The sequence below is a fragment of the Pseudophryne corroboree genome, chromosome 5 (genome assembly GCF_028390025.1).
Source record: "Pseudophryne corroboree isolate aPseCor3 chromosome 5, aPseCor3.hap2, whole genome shotgun sequence".
Classification (NCBI taxonomy): Eukaryota; Metazoa; Chordata; class Amphibia; order Anura; family Myobatrachidae; genus Pseudophryne; species Pseudophryne corroboree.
In genome coordinates this window covers 389,397,141-389,410,612 of record NC_086448.1, presented here as the reverse complement: position 1 = coordinate 389,410,612, position 13,472 = coordinate 389,397,141, and the positions used below count along the sequence as shown (strand labels likewise).

Below are 13,472 nucleotides of genomic sequence, written 5' to 3'. Positions count from 1 at the left end.
AGAGGCAAGGGAAGAGGGAAAAAGCTGCACCAGACAGCCAGTTCCCAGGAACAAAAATCCTCCCCCGCTTCCTCTAAGTCCACCGCATGACGCTGGGGCTCCACAGGCGGAGCCAGGTGCGGTGGGGGCGCGTCTCCGGAACTTCAGCGACCAGTGGGTTCGCTCACAGGTGGATCTCTGGGTTCTGCAAGTGGTATCTCAGGGATACAAGCTGGAGTTCGAGGCCACTCCCCCTCGCCGTTACCTCAAATCAGCCTTGCCAGCTGCTCCCAAAGAAAGGGAAGTAGTACTGGCAGCTATTCACAAGCTGTACCTTCAGCAGGTGATAATCAAGGTACCCCCACTTCAAGAGGGGCGGAATTACTATTCCACAATGTTTGTGGTACCGAAACCGGACGGTTCGGTGAGACCCATCCTAAATTTAAAATCCTTGAACACTTTTATATAAGGAAGTTCAAGTTCAAGATGGAATCGCTCAGGGCGGTTATTGCAAGCCTGGAAGAGGGGTATTTTATGGTGTCATTGGACATCAAGGATGCATACCTGCATGTCCCCATTTACCCACCTCACCAGGAGTACCTCAGGTTTGTGGTACAGGACTGTCATTACCAATTCCAGACGTTGCCGTTTGGTCTGTCCACGGCACCGAGGGTATTTACCAAGGTAATGGCCGAGATGATGATACTCCTCCGAAAGAAGGGAGTTATAATTATCCCGTACTTGGTCGATCTCCTGATAAAGGCGAGGTCCAAAGAGCAGTTGCTAGTCAGCGTAGCACTATCTCAGGAAGTGCTTCATCAGCACGGCTGGATTCTGAATATCCCAAAGTCACAGCTGATTCCTGCGACGCGTCTGCTGTTCCTGGGCATGATTCTGGACACAGAACAGAAGAAGGTGTTTCTCCCGGAGGAGAAGGCCCAGGAATTATCATCCCTGGTCAGGGAACTCCTGAAACCAAAACAGGTGTCGGTGCATCACTGCACGCGAATCCTGGGAAAGATGGTAGCTTCTTACGAAGCAATTCCCTTCGGCAGGTTCCATGCAAGGATCTTCCAGTGGGTGGTCCGGATCGCATCTTCAGATGCATCGGTTGATCACCCTGTCCCCGAGGGCCAGGGTGTCTCTGTTGTGGTGGCTGCAGAGTGCGCATCTCCTCGAAGGCCGCAGATTCGGCATACAGGACTGGGTCCTGGTGACCACGGATGCAAGCCTCCGAGGTTGGGGGGCAGTCACTCAGGGAAGAAATTTCCAAGGACAATGGTCGAGTCAGGAAACTTCCCTACACATAAATATTCTGGAACTAAGGGCCATTTACAATGCCCTGAGTTGAGCAGAATCCCTGCTTCAAAACCAACCGATGCTGATTCAGTCAGACAACATCACGGCGGTCGCCCATGTAAACTGACAGGGCGGCACAAGAAGCAGGATGGCAATGGCAGAAGCCACAAGGATTCTTCGATGGGCGGAGAATCACGTGCTAGCACTGTCAGCAGTGTTCATTCCGGGAGTGGACAACTGGGAAGCAGACTTCCTCAGCAGACACGACCTCCACCCGGGAGAGTGGGGACTTCATCCAGAAGTCTTCAAGCTGATTGTAAACCGTTGGGGACCGTGGGTGTACCAGTCGGTTTATGTGTTCCCTCCTCTTCCTCTCATACCCAAGGTACTGAGGATAATAAGAAAGAGAGGAGTAAGAACTATACTCATCGTTCCGGACTGGCCAAGAAGAACTTGGTACCCGGAACTTCAAGAAATTATCTCAGAGGACCCATGGCCTCTGCCGCTCCGACAGGACCTGTTACAGCAGGGGCCCTGTCTGTTCCAAGACTTACCGCGGCTGCGTTTGACGGCATGGCGGTTGAACGCCGGATCCTAATGGAAAAGGGCATTCCAGATGAAGTCATTCCTACGCTGATAAAAGCGCGGAAGGATGTGACAGCAAAACATTATCACCGCATATGGTGAAAATATGTTGCTTGGTGTGAGGCCAGAAAGGCCCTAACAGAGGAATTTCAGCTGGGTCGTTTTCTGCACTTCCTACAGTCAGAAGTGACTATGGGCCTAAAATTGGGATCCATAAAAGTCCAGATTTCGGCCCTGTCTATTTTCTTTCAAAGAGAACTGGCTTCACTGCCTGAAGTTCAGACGTTTGTGAAGGGAGTGTTGCATATTCAACCCCCTTTTGTGCCTCCAGTGGCACCTTGGGATCTCAACGTTATGTTGGATTTCCTAAAATCACATTGGTTTGAGCCACTTAAGACCGTGGAGTTAAAATATCTCACGTGGAAGGTGGTCATGCTGTTGGCCTTGGCTTCGGCCAGGCAGGTGTCAGAATTGGCGGCTTTGTCGTGTAAAAGCCCATATCTGATTTTCCATATGGACAGGGCAGAATTGAGGACTCGTCCTCAATTTCTTCCTAAGGTGGTATCAGCGTTTCATTTGAACCAACCTATTGTGGCGCCTGCAGCTACTCGGGACTTGGAGGATTCCAAGTTGCTGGACGTAGTCCGGGCCCTGAAAATCTATGTTTCCAGGACGGCTGGAGTCAGAAAAACTGACTCGCTATTTATTCTGCATGCACCCAACAAGCTGGGTACTCCTACTTCAAAGCAGACTATTGCTCGCTGGATCTGTAGCACGATTCAGCTTGCACATTCTGCGGCTGGACTGCCGCATCCTAAATCAGTAAAAGCCCATTCCACGAGGAAGGTGGGCTCTTCTTGGGCGGCTGCCCGAGGGGTCTCGGCTTTACAACTTTGCCGAGCTGCTACTTGGTCGGGTTCAAACACTTTTGCAAAATTCTACAAGTTTGATACCCTGGCTGAGGAGGACCTTGAGTTTGCTCATTCGGTGCTGCAGAGTCATCCGCACTTTTCCGCCCATTTGGGAGCTTTGGTATAATCCCCATGGTCCTTACGGAGTACCCAGCATCCACTAGGATGTCAGAGAAAATAAGAATTTACTCACCAGTAATTCTATTTCTCGTAGTCCGTAGTGGATGCTGGGTGCCCGTCCCAAGTGCGGACTCTCTGCAATACATGTATATAGTTATTGCTTAACTAAAGGGTTATTGTTATGAGCCATCTGTTAAATGAGGCTCCGTTATTGTTCATACTGTTATCTGGGTATAGTTATCACAAGTTGTACGGTGTGATTGGTGTGGCTGGTATGAGTCTTACCCTGGATTCCAAATCCTTTCCTAGTAATGTCAGCTCTTCCGGGCACAGTTTCCCTAACTGAGGTCTGGAGGAGGGGCATAGAGGGAGGAGCCAGTGCACACCAGATATAGTACCTAATCTTTCTTTTAAGAGTGCCCAGTCTCCTGCGGAGCCCGTCTATACCCCATGGTCCTTACGGAGTACCCAGCATCCACTACGTACTACGAGAAATAGAATTACCGGTGAGTAAATTCTTATTATTTCAATATACCAATTTAGTAGTAAATGACATAAACAAAGTTTTCACAATCTGCATCCAGTTGCATTATGCAGATTATATTGCAAGAAGGGGTAGCGTGCAAGCTTCAGGCTGCCCATTCAAAAAGGGTAAGGTCACTGTGTCTGAAGATAGTGAGGGGAGCTGGTGTCTGAAGTGCAGGAGAATCAGTAGTCCCATCAGAGGAAGAATTCTGTAACTTAAACATAGAAGATGACGACAGATAAAAAAAAAAACTCTTGAACACATCTAGTGTGCCATTTCTCTGACGTCCTAGTGGATGCTGGGACTCCGTCAGGACCATGGGGATTAGCGGCTCCGCAGGAGACAGGGCACAAAAATAAAAGCTTTAGGACTAGGTGGTGTGCACTGGCTCCTCCCCCTATGACCCTCCTCCAAGCCTCAGTTAGGTTTTTGTGCCCGTCCGAGCAGGGTGCAATCTAGGTGGCTCTCCTAAAGAGCTGCTTAGAAAAAGTTATTAGGTTTTTTATTTTCAGTGAGTCCTGCTGGCAACAGGCTCACTGCAACGAGGGACTTAGGGGAGAAGAAGTGAACTCACCTGCGTGCAGGATGGATTGGCTTCTTAGGCTACTGGACACCATTAGCTCCAGAGGGATCGAACACAGGCCCAGCCATGGAGTCCGGTCCCGGAGCCGCGCCGCCGACCCCCTTGCAGATGCCGAAAAGTGAAGAGGTCCAGAAACCGGCGGCAGAAGACTTTTCAGTCTTCATGAGGTAGCGCACAGCACTGCAGCTGTGCGCCATTGTTGTCAGCACACTTCACACCAGCGGTCACTGAGGGTGCAGGGCGCTGGGGGGGGGGGGGCGCCCTGGGCAGCAATGATAATACCTTGTTCTGGCTAAAAATACATCACATATAGCCCCTGGGGCTATATGGATGTATTTAACCCCTGCCAGGTCTCACAAACACCGGGAGAAGAGCCCGCCGAAATAGGGGGCGTGGCCTATCTCCTCAGCACACAGCGCCATTTTCCTGCACAGCTCCGCTGCGAGGAAGGCTCCCAGGACTCTCCCCTGCACTGCACTACAGAAACAGGGTAAAAAAACAGAGAAGGGGGGCACTTTTTTGGCGATATTGATATATTAAGCTGCTATAAAGGAAACAACACTTCTGTAGGGTTGTTCCTATATATTTATAGCGCTTGGGTGTGTGCTGGCTAACTCTCCCTCTGTCTCCCCAAAGGGCTAGTGGGGTCCTGTCTTCGATAAGAGCATTCCCTGTGTGTCTGCTGTGTGTCGGTACGTGTGTGTCGACATGTATGAGGACGATGTTGGTGTGGAGGCGGAGCAATTGCCGGTAATGGTGATGTCACCCCCTAGGGAGTCGACACCGGAATGGATGGCTTTGTTTATGGAATTACGTGATAATGTCAGCACGTTACAAAAATCAGTTGACGACATGAGACGGCCGGCAAACCAGTTAGTACCTGTCCAGGCGTCTCAGACACCGTCAGGGGCTGTAAAACGCCCTTTACCTCAGTCGGTCGACACAGACCCAGACACGGACACCGAATCTAGTGTCGACGGTGAAGAAACAAACGTATTTTCCAGTAGGGCCACACGTTATATGATCACGGCAATGAAGGAGGCTTTGCATATCTCTGATACTGCAAGTACCACAAAAAGGGGTATTATGTGGGGTCTGAAAAAACTACCTGTAGTTTTTCCTGAATCAGAGGAATTGAATGAAGTGTGTGATGAAGCGTGGGTTAACCCCGATAGAAAACTGCTAATTTCAAAGAAGTTATTGGCATTATATCCTTTCCCGCCAGAGGTTAGGGCGCGCTGGGAAACACCCCCTAGGGTGGATAAGGCACTCACACGCTTATCAAAACAAGTGGAGTTACCGTCTCCTGAAACGGCCGCCCTCAAGGATCCAGCTGATAGGAGGCTGGAAACTACCCTGAAAAGTATATACACTCATACTGGTGTTATACTGCGACCAGCCATCGCCTCTGCATGGATGTGCAGTGCTGGGGTGGTTTGGTCGGATTCCCTGACTGAAAATATTGATACCCTGGACAGGGACAGTATTTTATTGACTATAGAGCAATTAAAGGATGCTTTTCTTTATATGCGAGATGCTCAGAGGGATATTTGCACTCTGGCATCGAGAGTAAGTGCGATGTCCATATCTGCCAGAAGAAGTTTATGGACGCGACAGTGGTCAGGTGATGCGGATTCCAAACGGCATATGGAAGTATTGCCGTATAAAGGGGAGGAATTATTTGGGGTCGGTCTATCGGATTTGGTGGCCACGGCAACAGCCGGGAAATACACCTTTTTACCTCAGGTCCCCTCCCAACAGAAAAAGACACCGTCTTTTCAGCCGCAGTCCTTTCGTTCCTATAAGAACAAGCGGGCAAAAGGACAGTCATATCTGCCCCGAGGCAAAGGAAAGGGTAAGAGAGTGCACCAAGCAGCTCCCTCCCAGGAGCAGAAGCCCTCCCCGGCTTCTGCAAAGCCCTCAGCATGACGTTGGGGCTTTACAAGCGGACTCAGGGGCGGTGGGGGGTCGACTCAAGAATTTCAGCGCACAGTGGGCTCACTCACAGGTGGACCCCTGGATCCTGCAGGTAGTATCTCAGGGTTACAGGTTGGAATTCGAGAAGTCTCCCCCTCGCCGGTTCCTAAAGTCTGCTCTGCCAACGTCTCCCTCAGACAGGGCGACGGTATTGGAAGCCATTCACAAGCTGTATTCTCAGCAGGTGATAGTCAAGGTACCCCTCCTACAACAGGGAAAGGGGTATTATTCCACACTATTTGTGGTACCGAAGCCGGACGGCTCGGTAAGACCTATTCTAAATCTCAAATCTTTGAACCTGTACATACAAAAATTCAAGTTCAAGATGGAGTCACTCAGAGCAGTGATAGCGAATCTGTAAGAAGGGGACTTTATGGTGTCCCTGGACATCAAGGATGCTTACCTGCATGTCCCAATTTGCCCTTCACATCAAGGGTACCTCAGGTTCGTGGTGCAAAACTGTCATTATCAGTTTCAGACGCTGCCGTTTGGATTGTCCACGGCACCTCGGGTCTTTACCAAGGTAATGGCCGAAATGATGTTTCTTCTGCGAAGAAAAGGCGTATTAATTATCCCTTACTTGGACGATCTCCTGATAAGGGCAAGGTCCAGAGAACAGCTGGGGGACGTAGTAGCACTAACCCAAGTAGTGCTGCAACAGCACGGGTGGATTCTGAATTTTCCAAAATCTCAATTGACCCCGACGACAAGTCTGCTGTTCCTGGGAATGATTCTGGACACGGTTCAGAAAAAGGTGTTTCTTCCGGAGGAGAAAGCCAGGGAGTTATCCGAACTTGTCAGGAACCTCCTAAAACCAGGAAAAGTGTCTGTGCATCAATGCACAAGAGTCCTGGGAAAAATGGTGGCTTCTTACGAAGCGATTCCATTCGGCAGATTCCACGCACAAACTTTTCAGTGGGATCTGCTGGACAAATGGTCCGGATCGCATCTGCAGATGCATCAGCGGATAACTTTGTCTCCACGGACAAGGGTGTCTCTTCTGTGGTGGTTGCAGAGTGCTCATCTGTTAGAGGGCCGCAGATTCGGCATACAGGACTGGGTCCTGGTGACCACGGATGCCAGTCTGAGAGGCTGGGGAGCGGTCACACAGGGAAGAAACTTCCAGGGAGTGTGGTCAAGCCTGGAGATGTCTCTTCACATAAATATACTGGAGCTAAGAGCGATTTACAATGCTCTAAGCCTGGCAAAACCCCTGCTTCAGGGTCAGCCGGTGTTGATCCAGTCGGACAACATCACGGCAGTCGCCCACGTAAACAGACAGGGCGGCACAAGAAGCAGGAGGGCAATGGCAGAAGCTGCAAGGATTCTTCGCTGGGCGGAAGATCATGTGATAGCACTGTCAGCAGTGTTCATTCCGGGAGTGGACAACTGGGAAGCGGACTTCCTCAGCAGACACGATCTACACCCGGGAGAGTGGGGACTTCATCCAGAAGTCTTCCACATGATTGTGAACCGTTGGGAAAAACCAAAGGTGGATATGATGGCGTCCCGCCTCAACAAAAAACTGGACAGGTATTGCACCAGGTCAAGAGACCCTCAGGCAATAGCTGTGGACGCTCTGGTAACACCGTGGGTGTTCCAGTCAGTGTATGTGTTTCCTCCTCTGCCTCTCATACCAAAAGTACTGAGAATTATACGGCAAAGGGGAGTAAGAACGATACTCGTGGCTCCGGATTGGCCAAGAAGAACTTGGTACCCGGAACTTCAGGAGATGCTCACGGAAGATCCGTGGCCTCTACCTCTAAGACTGGACCTGCTTCAGCAGGGACCGTGTCTATTCCAAGACTTACCGCGGCTGCGTTTGACGGCATGGCGGTTGAACGCTGAATTCTAAGGGAAAAAGGCATTCCGGAAGAGGTCATCCCTACCCTGGTAAAAGCCAGGAAGGAGGTGACTGCACAACATTATCACCGCATTTGGAGAAAATATGTTGCGTGGTGTGAGGCCAGGAAGGCCCCGACGGAGGAATTTCAACTGGGTCGATTCCTACATTTCCTGCAAACAGGATTGTCTATGGGCCTCAAATTAGGGTCCATTAAGGTTCAAATTTCGGCCCTGTCGATTTTCTTCCAGAAAGAATTGGCTTCATTTCCTGAAGTCCAGACTTTTGTAAAAGGAGTACTACATATACAGCCCCCGGTTGTGCCCCCAGTGGCTCCGTGGGATCTTAATGTAGTTTTGGATTTTCTCAAATCCCATTGGTTTGAGCCACTCAAATCGGTGGATTTGAAATATCTTACATGGAAAGTAACCATGCTACTGGCCCTGGCTTCAGCCAGGAGAGTGTCAGAATTGGCGGCTTTATCGTATAAAAGCCCATATCTGATTTTCCATTCGGACAGGGCAGAACTGCGGACGCGTCCTCAGTTTCTGCCTAAGGTGGTTTCAGCGTTTCACCTGAACCAGCCTATTGTGGTGCCTGCGGCTACTAGCGATTTGGAGGATTCCAAGTTGCTGGACGTTGTCAGGGCATTGAAAATATATATTTCAAGGACGGCTGGAGTCAGAAAATCTGACTCGCTGTTTATACTGTATGCACCCAACAAGCTGGGTGCTCCTGCTTCTAAGCAGACGATTGCTCGTTGGATTTGTAGCACAATTCAACTTGCACATTCTGTGGCAGGCCTGCCACAGCCTAAATCTATCAAGGCCCATTCCACAAGGAAGGTGGGCTCATCTTGGGCGGCTGCCCGAGGGGTCTCGGCATTACAACTCTGCCGAGCAGCTACGTGGTCGGGGGAGAACACGTTTGTAAAATTCTACAAATTTGATACCCTGGCTAAAGAGGACCTGGAGTTCTCTCATTCGGTGCTGCAGAGTCATCCGCGCACTCCCGCCCGTTTGGGAGCTTTGGTATAATCCCCATGGTCCTGACGGAGTCCCAGCATCCACTAGGACGTCAGAGAAAATAAGATTTTACTTACCGATAAATCTATTTCTCGTAGTCCGTAGTGGATGCTGGGCGCCCATCCCAAGTGCGGATTGTCTGCAATACTTGTACATAGTTATTGTTACAAAAAAATCGGGTTGTTATTGTTGTGAGCCGTCTGTTCAGAGGCTCCTACGTTTGTCATACTGTTAACTGGGTTCAGATCACAAGTTGTACGGTGTGATTGGTGTGGCTGGTATGAGTCTTACCCGGGATTCAAAATCCTTCCTTATTGTGTACGCTCGTCCGGGCACAGTATCCTAACTGAGGCTTGGAGGAGGGTCATAGGGGGAGGAGCCAGTGCACACCACCTAGTCCTAAAGCTTTTATTTTTGTGCCCTGTCTCCTGCGGAGCCGCTAATCCCCATGGTCCTGACGGAGTCCCAGCATCCACTACGGACTACGAGAAATAGATTTATCGGTAAGTAAAATCTTATTTTTTCATTTATCCTTTTGGCAGCTTCAACCCTATTTGTTCCTTAGGATTGAAGTTGCCAAAAGGATAAATGAAAAAGGGCAACCTAGATGGGCCAAGAGGTTCTTATCTGCCATCAAATTCTATGTTTCTATGAGAACTTACAGAATGTTTTCTCTGCTGGGACTGTTGATTCGCCTGCATTTCAAATACCAGCTCTCCGTCTTTGCTTTGGATCTCCCGGCAGGCTAAGTATATTATTATTGTATCACCTCTCTGTATTTGTATATATTGCTGTGCCATACTCCCAGGTTGTGTATGTCACTCTCACTAGTGTGTATCTGTATACAATATATTTTTCTGTGGCACACTCGCCTCTGTGTGTTTATCTGTATGTATCGCTGTGTCACACTCACCTGTGTGTGTATCTGTACTGTATACTACACTGTGTATAACTACATGTTGGAACCTGCATGTGCTCAGGCTCTAATCAGGTCGGAGTACCACCTAGAATAGGGAAAAAGTGAACTCCTAGAGGGTGCCGGATATGTTAGGTTGTACCCTCATCTCACACGCAGCATTACCTCTCTCAATAGGGGTAGGTTTACGCCCTGAATCTGTACCATGGAGTGTCCAGCATGGAGTTTTTGAAAAAGTTTCCTCTTATTTGAAATGCTTTTCAAGGATCCTCAACTGCGCAAGGTGCATAAGTGTTTTCCTCTATCGGAAAGAAAAAGAAAAAAAAGATTAAAGTGAACTTGCTTAGACTGCCACCCCAAAGGGTAAAGAATACGGTCTTCTTCGAATCACAAGATCTTACTAGTGTCTGATTTTCTCTGGACTGTTTTTTCATATAGATTCCCAAGCAGAAGCTGTGGGTCCGTTCAAGCATCGGCGCAGGTTCGTTGTTGATTTTCCATCTATGTATCTCTCATGTTTTGTCGAGGAGGCCTCGAGTGCGCCGGAGAATACATTCTGTTCCTTGCAAGCTCGCTTCACTTTATCCATTTCCAGCTAACTAGGTGTCCAAGTGAGAATTGCCTCCTAAGGTTTACGATAACGTAGCATGTTTAGCTAAACACATGGCTCTTCCTATTTGGAGCTCGCCATCCTTTATAGAATCTGCTAGATTCAGAATATTTGGACATTTGTCTCAAATCCATTTTCATAGGCTCTATGGTCATTTTCCAACCTTTTACTAGCCTCCCCATGGGTGGTTTGAACTATGCCGACTTAGGCTAACATTCTCGTTGTGGGGCTTCACAGTAATTTAGTGTGGATGCCCAACTTCACTTTTCAAAACAGCTTTGCACTGCAGCTGAATATGTGTGTGAGGCCATTCACAATGCTCAGTTGGCTTCCAGATTTTCACCTATCGCTGCCTTGGCTCGGAGAACCCTTTGATTATATGCTTAGAATGCAGATTCTCACTTTTTTTTTTTGTTTGAGAGAATTCTCTTTAGGCCAAAATTATTCTTGCTAGACGACCACAAGAAAAGGCCCTTTTCTTCTGATAGCTGCCACTAAACACTGGTGTACATGTTTTTCGCTCCTTTCAATGTGAGGCATCCACTACAGGTCAGTCTGCCTACAGTCGCTTTTCCCAGGCAGAGGTTTGCTTCTAAAGCCAGTTTTTTATTTTAGTGACAACCGTTGCTGAGAAGGCCAGGGCTCAAAGGAAACCTAGTTATACTGGGGTCTATCTTCACCCAGTCTGGTCAACAGCTTGGAGGGTGGTTGTTCCAATTCAGTCTGTTGGGTGGAAGTCATCTTCAGACACCTGGGTGCTAGGTATCATTTCCAGAGGTTACATCATCGACCTCAGGGGTCAGCCACCATGGCTCTATTTCCCCAACGCTTTTTCCCCGGATGTAGAGTATACCGTGGCATTGGACCAGGTTATCTCTTCTCTCCTCTCCTCTCATATGATGTCTTTGCTCTAGTACCTTCGCTAGAACAGAAACTGTAGTTTTACTCCAACTTGTTCCTTGCTTGGAAGCCAAATGGTTCATTTGAGCCGATATTTGATTGTTGCACTTTGAACTCTGAGTTGTGTGTGGATCATTTTAGAAAATAATTTCCAATCAGTGATCCACAGCATGGAGACCAATATTTTGCTTACCTCTCTGGACGTCCGGGAAGCGTACCTTCACGTTCAGTTTAGACAGGTCATCATTCTCTCCTCCGTTTTGCAACATATCCGATCACTATCATTACCAGGCATTACGTCATATCGGTGATGGCAAGCTTACGGCGAAAGGAAGTTATCACAATCATACCTTTAGAAAGAGATTCTGTTTGTGAAGGCCAATTCAGCTTCACAGTTATAAAAGCACCCATAGTAGTTCACATGGTTCAAGTACTTCAGGATAGCGGCTGAATCATGACTATTTGGACGTCTTACCTAATATCCTGTCAGTACAAACCCTACAGAACTTGATCACAATAGTACTGTCAATGCCTAGCTTGTCGATCTTGTGCATGAAGTTGTTGGGCACGATGGTCTCCAACTTCAAGACCATTTAGTACACAAGGTTCCTCTCAAGAATTTCAGTGGAAAATTCTCAGAAATTGGATGAGATGCTCAGCATCCCTCTTCTCTTAGTTTCTCATTCTGTTAGACATCACTTGTCAATCTCCATGGTGGCTTTATTCCGGTTATCTCCAAGGATCCTTCATCACTCCAGACTGGGTCATTGTGACCACTGATGCGAATTGCCTATCATGGGGTACCGTGACATTACTTCTTAGGCTCCAAAGCCTCTGCCCACTGTTGGATACAGCTCTGCCTATCACTGTGCTCTAGTTCAGAGACATCTTTCTAGCTCTATTGGGAGCCCAGTCCGTCCTGACCAGCCAGTTCATATTCAGTCAGACAATTTGTTCAGAAGTGTAACTTTTTCACAGTTGGATCTCATGGACCTAAGAAACAACTTTAAGATTCCTCAATTTTGTGCAGGATCCAGTGACCCACTGGCTTTCGCAGTGGATGCCATGACCACTCTGTGGGTTTTTCATTTAGTGTATCTGACCCCAAATGTTGCTTTGGGTACTCAAGTCCATCAAGGTTCAAGCAGTGACTGTAATCCTAGTGGTTCTAGACTGGCCACGTAGGTCGTGATATGCTGACATTCTCAAAATGTCAGTAGGTGACGGGTGTCCTCTTCCACTTCTCCTAGTCAGCATTGTCCATTTTTACACATGGACCTTTCTCTTTTAACTTGAAGGGCCTGGTTTTTGAAACCAAGTTATTAAACGCTACATGTTTATCTTTTTCAGTAGTCCATTCAATGCTGTGAAACCAGTTTTGTCATGTAATTTACCACAGAACAAGGAGACTGTACAGCTTGTGGTATGAACAGAGATGGGTACATACCTACAAACGTGTTCTCTCGTTTCTTGGTCTTCCTTCGGGGAGCTTTGAAGGCTATTTTAAGGCTCACTTCTTTGAAAGTACAGCTTTCAGCCCTGTCAGTTTCATTTCCTGAAACGTTTGGACCCTCCTTCTAGGTGTTTGATCCTTATTAAAGGACATGGTCCACATTCAGCCACCATGTTGACCGCGATAGCACAGTGGGATCTTGATCTGGTCCTATCAGCTCTCCAGCAGGCTCCATTTAAGCTTTTGCCTTCAGTGGTTATTCAGTTTGTTTATATGGAAGCTGGTCTTCCTTATTTCCTCAACCCGGTGTGTTTCCGAGTTAGGGGTTTTGTCTTCCATGATGTTAGTGCAGGCGGTTCATATGTTCCACTGAAAGTTGTTTCGCCTTTTTAACTTAAACTAGGAAATTCTCTTTCCTGTTAATCCTCCTACCGTGACTTTCCCAGGGACCGGGATATACTGGCTCTACTAGATGTAGTGGGAGCTCTGCAGATGTACTTGGCCAAAACATCATTTGTCCGCCACTCAGATTCTCTGCTTGTTTTTTACACATACACAGAAACATGGTTGGCCGGCTACAAAGCAGTCCATGTTGGATCCGTTCGATCAAGTCTATTTTAGTGTGTGGGAGCCGTCACCACTCCAGGTGTCAGTGCATTCCACTAGTGCAGTAGAGACTTCATGGACAGTGCAACACAAAGCTTTAGGGGAACAGGTCTGTTGTTCAGTCCCCTGTTCACACATT

The 13,472-nt window shown here is 48.1% G+C and overlaps 1 protein-coding gene across 2 annotated transcripts in view; it reads left to right on the top strand.

Annotated features, from left to right (window-relative positions):
• TRIO (trio Rho guanine nucleotide exchange factor) overlaps positions 1-13,472 on the top strand; it is a 1,426,902-nt gene that overhangs the window by 1,012,057 nt on the left and 401,373 nt on the right. The window lies entirely within an intron of this gene.